We start from the raw sequence: 7,520 nt of genomic DNA on the forward strand, positions 1-7,520 counted from the left end.
CTACAATTAAGCCTTGGTCTACATGTCCAGCTCTCACACGATCTTTCCAATAAGCTTTTTAATGTCCTCACTCTTAAATATAAGCAGACAGCCAAAGATAATTAGACATTTAGGGAAAGTCTTTTTAAAAGACAAGAAAGAAAGCAAAAGAAGCAAGAAGAAAAAAATAAATTTAGAAGAAACAAAAATTGCAAGGGAGAAAAAAACTTAAAACAAACAAATCCATCATTAATGTCCTCAGAGAGATAATATATTTTATCCACCACATAACAACAGGAAGCTATTTAAAAAGTAACTACAGGCCGGCCAGGTGGCTCAGGCGGTTAGAGCTCCATGCTCCTAACTCCGAAGGCTGCAGGTTTGATTCCCACATGGGCCAGTGGGCTCTCAACCGCAAGGTTGCCGGTTCCATTCTTTGAGTCCCTCAAGGGATGATGGGCAGCGCCCCCTACAACTAACAATGGCAACTGGACCTGGAGCTGAGCTGCACCCTCCACAACTAAGACTGAAAGGACAACAACTTGACTTGGAAAAAAAATGCCTGGAAGTACACACTGTTCCCCAATAAAGTCCTGTTCCCCTTCCCCAATAAAAATCTTAAAAAAAAAAAAAAAGTAACTACAATTCAGATAAGGGAAAAGAGCTCTTGGAAATCAAAACCATGATAGCAGAAATAAAAATTCAATGAAACGACTGGAGGATAAAGTTGAAGATCAAATTACTCTACTTTAGGAGAAAAATAATAAAAATGAGAGGATCTCTCCAAAAGGTAGAACAACTGAATAATGAGAGTCCTGGAAAGAGAACAGAGAATCAGAGGGAAGAAATAATCAAAGAAATTATTTTAAAGTATTCTCCTGAAATGAAGAACTGAGCCTCTAAATTGAAAGGGCACACTAAGTATCCAGCAAAACAAATCAGGCCCACACCAAGACACATTTTTATACACTATCAAAACATCAGACACAGAGAAACAATTCCAAAGTTTCCAGAGAGAAAGAACAAGTTGCATACAAAGATCAAATATCAGAACAGCGTTAGGCTTGTCAATTCATCAACACTGTAAGGTAGAAGACAATGAAGAAATGCCTTCAAAATTTAGAAGGAAATTATTTCCAACCTAGAATACTACATTCAGCCAAATGGATTTAATTGTAAGTCCAAAATAAAGATAATTTCAGATATGTGAGCCCTCAAAATATTGATACTCTAGGCATTGTTTTTCAGAAAGACAGGAAAGGATTTATTATATCAAGACAAGTCAGTAAGTCAAAAAAGAGAACGGTATGGAATGCCAGAAATGAGGGATCCAGCACAAAAAAGAAACAAAAGGAATCCCCAAAGCAAAAGTAAAGGGACATTCCAAATTGTAGAGCAGGCCTAAAAATCAATTCATCAAGATTAGAGCAGTTCAGAGCATTTGGGAATGATTTCTTTAAGAAATACAATTGATAGAATACCTAATGCATTTGAACTTATTGAGAAGATATTTGTATAACCAGAGGAGAGTGTGGGGCAATAATAAGTGATAAGTATGTAGAAAGGTAAAGGGGAAAAAGAAAGCAATTCTAATGAAAATAAAAACTTGTGCTAGAAATGCTAAACAGTCTTCTGTTTTCTTCAATATGGTTGGTTATCCTCATACTAAAAACAACTAAAAGTCCTAAGTAAAATTTAAGTATCTTCCTTCTTAAAAGCATGGTAAAGCCAACAAGACAGTAAAGAATTAACCGGCCAGGCCAGCCCGGTGGCTCCGGTTGGAGCTCCGTGCTCCTAACGCCAAAGGCTGCCCGTTCGATTCCCACATGGGCCAGTGCCAGATGGCTCAGTTGGTTGGAGCACGGGCAACTAAGATTGAACATGGCACCGTGAGCTGAGCTGCCGCTGAGCTCCCGGATGGCTCAGTCGGTTGGAGCGCGTCCTCTCAACCACAAGGTTGCCAGTTCAATTCCTCGAGTCCGCGTCCTCTCAACCACAAGGTTGCCGGTTGGACTCCCACAAGGGATGGTGGGCTGCGCACCTGCAACTAGCAATGGCAACTGGACCTGGAGCTGAGCTGCGCCCTCCACAACTAAGATTGAAAGGACAACTATTTAAAAAAAAAAAAAAGAAAGGACAACAATTTGACTTGGGAAAAAATCCTGGAAGTACACACTGTTTCCCAATAAAGTCCTGTAACTCTTGCCCCCCCCTCCAAAAAAAGAATTAACCGGCCAAAATCTAAATGAAGTCAGAAAACTAGAGCGATATATTCGAAACACTGCAGTCACCTTTGCGTGAAGGGAATTTGCCAAATTAAAGAATTGAGGTTTGTTGTTGTGTTGTTTTTTCTTGTTGTTGTTGCTGTTTTCTGAAGAAAGGGACAGAAGTCCCACTCAAGGTGGAGAGTCTGAAAGAAGATCCTTCCTGCAGTGAAGCTGCCCCCAGTTCCCCACATCCAGGGAACTGCAAGGAGGGTTGGCTTGGTGTCAAACAGAGCAGGGAGATTTTTGACCACAAGTAGGCCCTTAAAGAAATTTGCAATCCAATTTCAAACATTTGGGTGGCTAAAAATATTCAAGCTGTAAATTTAGATTTAAGTGGTTCCAAGGAGGAGAGTATAATGCCCTAGGTACTTGACAGAAGGAAACACAAATTCACTCTGGAAAAATGTCCCTTCATCCTAGGTACCAAAGAACTCCTACAAATCATTTCCCAAGGAAAATTAGTAGCTCATAATAAACAATAAGTAAACACAAAAGAAGATAAGATGCCATGAAGAGAACCAGAAGAAACAATAGCAGAAGCTGAGCCTGAAAGACTTCAGATAGTGTAAGTATCTGACACAAATTATACAATAATTATGCTTACTATACTTAAAGAATTAAAAGAGAAACTTGAAAATGTATCAGAAAACTATAAAAATGACCTAACATATTTAAAATACAGGTTCTAGAAATGAAAAATATAAAGTTTTAAATTAAAAACTGAATGGATAAAGTAACTAAATAGTTGAAGAAGCAATTGTTCTTCATAGAAGAATTCCAACTAATTCCAACTAAGTGTAGAAGGAATGATATACTGTCATCATTTTACAATCCTAATGAAATAATTGATCTAGACAATAATCATCAATGACTGTCAGAAGCATCAAGTAAGAGGCTTATAGGTGAATCAAGCTGACATCATGTATATACAGTGATAAAACTTAACATCATGAAGAGGAAAAATCAGAAATTGCACGTTTCTTGATGGCATACAATAGGAAGTACAGAGCATTATCTATGAAGGATTCTTGCCAAAAATACAGAACTTTAAATATAACTGCCAGTTTACAGGAAATAGGAGAATATGTTAAATGACACCATCAGAATGTAATTCTGATGTAATCAGGAATAAAACATGATCAATGCCCCGGTTTTTTCAATAAATACATTGCAAGGGGAAAAGAGGGGGAGGAGCACAGTTAACGATTAAGAGATCTAAGAAACATATCAATGAAATGCAATGGATAGCTCTCGTTTAGATCCTGAATCAAACCATCTATAAAAAGACTTTCATGAGTCAATTAGGGAAATTTAGACACTGGATATTATATTATATTAAGATATCATTGTTACACAGTGTGAGGGATATAAATGATAAACGTCTAAGTTTTGCTTTGTCTTGTGCACCTGAAACTAATTTAAAAAATATATATAAATAAATAAATAAATAAATAAATAAATAAAAGAAGATTAATATATTTTAAAAAACGAAAAAAAAAAGATATCATTGTTAATTTGCTAGATGTGATGTTAAATTTGTTATGTTATGTTAAATTTGCTATATGTAATAATGGTGTTATTGTCACATGTTATGTTATGTTATGTTATGTTATGTTATGTTATGTTATGTTATGTTATGTTATAAAAAAGTCCTTCTCTCTAAGAGATACATACTTATGTATTTACCAATGAAATGGCATAATGTCTGGTATTTGCATTAAAATAATTCTGTGGGAGTCTGGGAGAAGTGGTAAGGGTATAGAGGAAACAAAATTGACCATATTTTATAAGAGTTGAAGCAGGATAATAAGTACATGGAGATTCATTATACTTTACTTTTTTTTTTTTAAGATTTTATTGGGAAAGGAACAGGACTTTATTGGGGAACAGTGTGTACTTCCAGGACTTTTTCCCAAGTCAAGTTGTTGTCCTTTCGATCTTAGTTGTGGAGGGTGCCATTCAGCTTCAAGTTGTTGTCCTTTCAGTCTTAGTTGTGGAGGGCGCAGCTCAGCTCCAGGTCCAGTTGCCGTTACTAGTTGCAGGGGGCGCAGTCCACCATCCCTTGCGGGAGTCTAACCGGCAACCTTGTGGTTGAGAGGACGCGGACTCGAGGAATTGAACTGGCAACCTTGTGGTTGAGAGCCCTCCAGGAGGCAACTCAGCTCAAGGTGCCATGTTCAATCTTAGTTGCAGGGGACGCTGCCCACCATCCCTTGCGGGACTCAAGGAATTGAACTGACAACCTTGTGGTTGAGAGCCCATTGGCCCATGTGGGAATCCAACCGGCAGCCTTCGGAGTTAGGAGCACGGAGTTCTAACCGCCTGAGCCAATGGGCCGGCCCCATTATACTTTACTTTTGATTATATTTGAAATTTTCCACTTAAATTTTCTCTTCAGAAACTCAAAGAGCAGTTTATATTTAACTGAATATAGGATTAATGAACTAGAAAATAGATTAAAGAAATTATCCAGGATTCAATACAGAGCAACAACGAGAGGAATATGAAAGAGAAAGTAAGACACACGGAGAGTAAAGTGAGAAATCTAATTGGAGTTCTAGAAGGAGTAAGAGAGAATGAAGCAAAAACAATGTTTGAGCATTTCCCAGAACTAATGAAAGATACAAACCCACAAATTCAAGAGGCCCAACAAATTTAAAGAATAAATGACAAGAAGTCTATACATAGACATATCTCAGTGCAACTTAGTAACATTAAAGAAAAACAGCAGATCTTAAAAGCATCCAGAGTGTGAGTTATATGATGTATGCATTTGTCAAAACTCATTGACCTACAACATATAAGTCCTGTACATTTCACTGCATATAAATTTTACTACAATAAAAATTAAATTAAATTAAAAGCAGCCATAGAAACAGATTACCTTCCAAGAATGAAGTGGAGGATAGGTGAAAATCCTACATGATCACTGACAGTAAAAAAACAATACTAATGTCTTCTAGAGTTTAACATTAAGATAGAATTAAAACACACCACAACAATAACATATCCATTGGGAGGCTGATGAATAAAATTAAATTGTTCTAGGTTTCTTGTATTGTCTGCAAGGAGAGTGTGCTCATTATCAAACTATATCTTTCAGTTTCAAATCCACTGTTCTATATACTGCTGTGATTCTGGGGCTAGTATTCTAAAAACCACATTTCAATTTTTTCTATGAAATAGACTTTTTTTTACAACAGTTTCAGGTTCACAGAAAAATTGAACATAAAGTACAGAGAGTCCCCATATAACCCCTGTCCTCACACCCTCACAGCCTGCTCCTACCATCAAAATCCCACACCAGAGTGGTACATTCATTACAATCAATGAACCTACACTGACACATCATTATCACCCAAAGTCCACAGTTTACACTAGGGTTCACTCTTGGTGTTGTACATTCTATGCATTCTGATAAACGTATAATGCCATGTACTTACTACAATAGTTAGTATCATACAGAACAGTTCACTGCCCTGAACATCCTCTGTGATCTGTTGATTCACCCCTTCCTCCCCCAAAACTTAGGCAAACACTAATCTTTTTATTATTTACATAGTTTTGCCTTTTCCACAATATCACATAGTTGGAATCATATAGTACATAACCTTTTCAGATTGCTTCTTTCACTTAGTAATATGAGTATGGACTTAAGGTTCCTCCATGTCTTTTCATGGTTTGACAGCTCATTTCTTCTTATGGCTCAATAACATTACATTATATGGATGCACCACAGTTTATTTATCCATTCATCTACTGAAGGACATCTTGGTTACTTCAAAGGTTTTGGCAATTATGAATAAAGCTGCTATAAATACCCATGTGTGGGTTTTTCTGTGCACATAAATTTTCAATCCACTTGAGTAAATACCAAAAAGTGCAATTACTGGATTGTATGGTAAGAGTATGTTTAGTTTTGTAAGAATCTGTCAAACTGTCTTCCAAAGTGGTTTTACCATTTTGCATTCCCAACAGCAGTGAATGAGAATTCCTGTTGCTCCACATTAGCATTTGATGTGGTCAGCATTCTGGATTTTGGCCATTCTAATAGGTATGTAGTAGTACCTCACTGTTGTTTTAATTTGCAATTCCCAATGACATAGGATATGAAGCATCTTTTCATATGCTTATTTGTCATCTGTATATCTTCTTTGGTGAGGTGTCTTTTTTCCAATTTTTAATTGGGTTGTTTGCTTTCTTATTGTGGAATTTTAGAGTTCTTTGTATATTTTGTCTAATATTCTTTTACCAGATATGTCTTTTGCAAATTTTTCTCCCAGTCTATAACTTGTCTTCTCATTCTCTTGACAGTGTGTTTGACAGACCACAAGTTTTTCATTTTAATGAATTCCAGCTTATCAATTACTTCTCTCATGGATGGTGTCTTTGGTGTTGTATCTAAAAGTTATTGCCATACCCAAGGTCATCTAGATTTTCTTCTATGTTACTTTTTAGGAGTTTTATAGTTTTGCATTTTACACCTAGGTCTATGATCCACTTTGAGTTAACATTGATGACAGGTACAACTGTCTCAATTCTTCTTCTTCTTTTTTTTTTTTTTTTTTGCATGTGAATGTCCAGTTATTCCAGCACCATTTGTTAAAAAAAAACTACATTTTCTCCATTATATTGCCTTTGCTCCTTGGTTAAAGATCAGTAGATCAGTTGGCTATTTTACGTAGGTCTATTTCTGGGCTTTTTATTCTATTCCATTGATCTATTTGTGTATTATCTCACCAATAGCACTATTTGTTTTAATTATAGGAAGTCTTGAAGTCAAGTAGTGTCAATCCTCTTTGTTCTCCTCTTGTAATATTGTGTCTGCTATTCTGTCTTTTACCTCTCCATACAAAATTTAGTATCAGTTTGTCAATATCAACAAAATAACTTGCTGGTAATTTGATTGGGATTGTATTGAATCTATAGATCAATTTGGGAAGAACTGACATCTTGACAATATCAAATCTTCTTATCCATGAACATAGACTATCTCTCCATTTATTTAATTTTTCATTGATTTTTTGAATCAGAATTTTATAGTTTTCCTCATAAAATCACTATACATATTTTATTATATTTAAACCTTAGTATTTTATTTTTGTGCATGCTAATATAAATGGTATCGTGTTTTTAATTTCAAATTCCACTTGCTATTGCTCGTATATAGGTAAGCAATTGACTCTTCTTTTTTTATTGTGTTAATATACACATAATATAAAATTTATCATCTTAACCATTTTTAAGTATACAGTTCTGTACACTTAATTTCCC

The sequence above is a fragment of the Rhinolophus sinicus genome, linkage group LG02, assembly GCF_036562045.2.
Source record: "Rhinolophus sinicus isolate RSC01 linkage group LG02, ASM3656204v1, whole genome shotgun sequence".
Classification (NCBI taxonomy): Eukaryota; Metazoa; Chordata; class Mammalia; order Chiroptera; family Rhinolophidae; genus Rhinolophus; species Rhinolophus sinicus.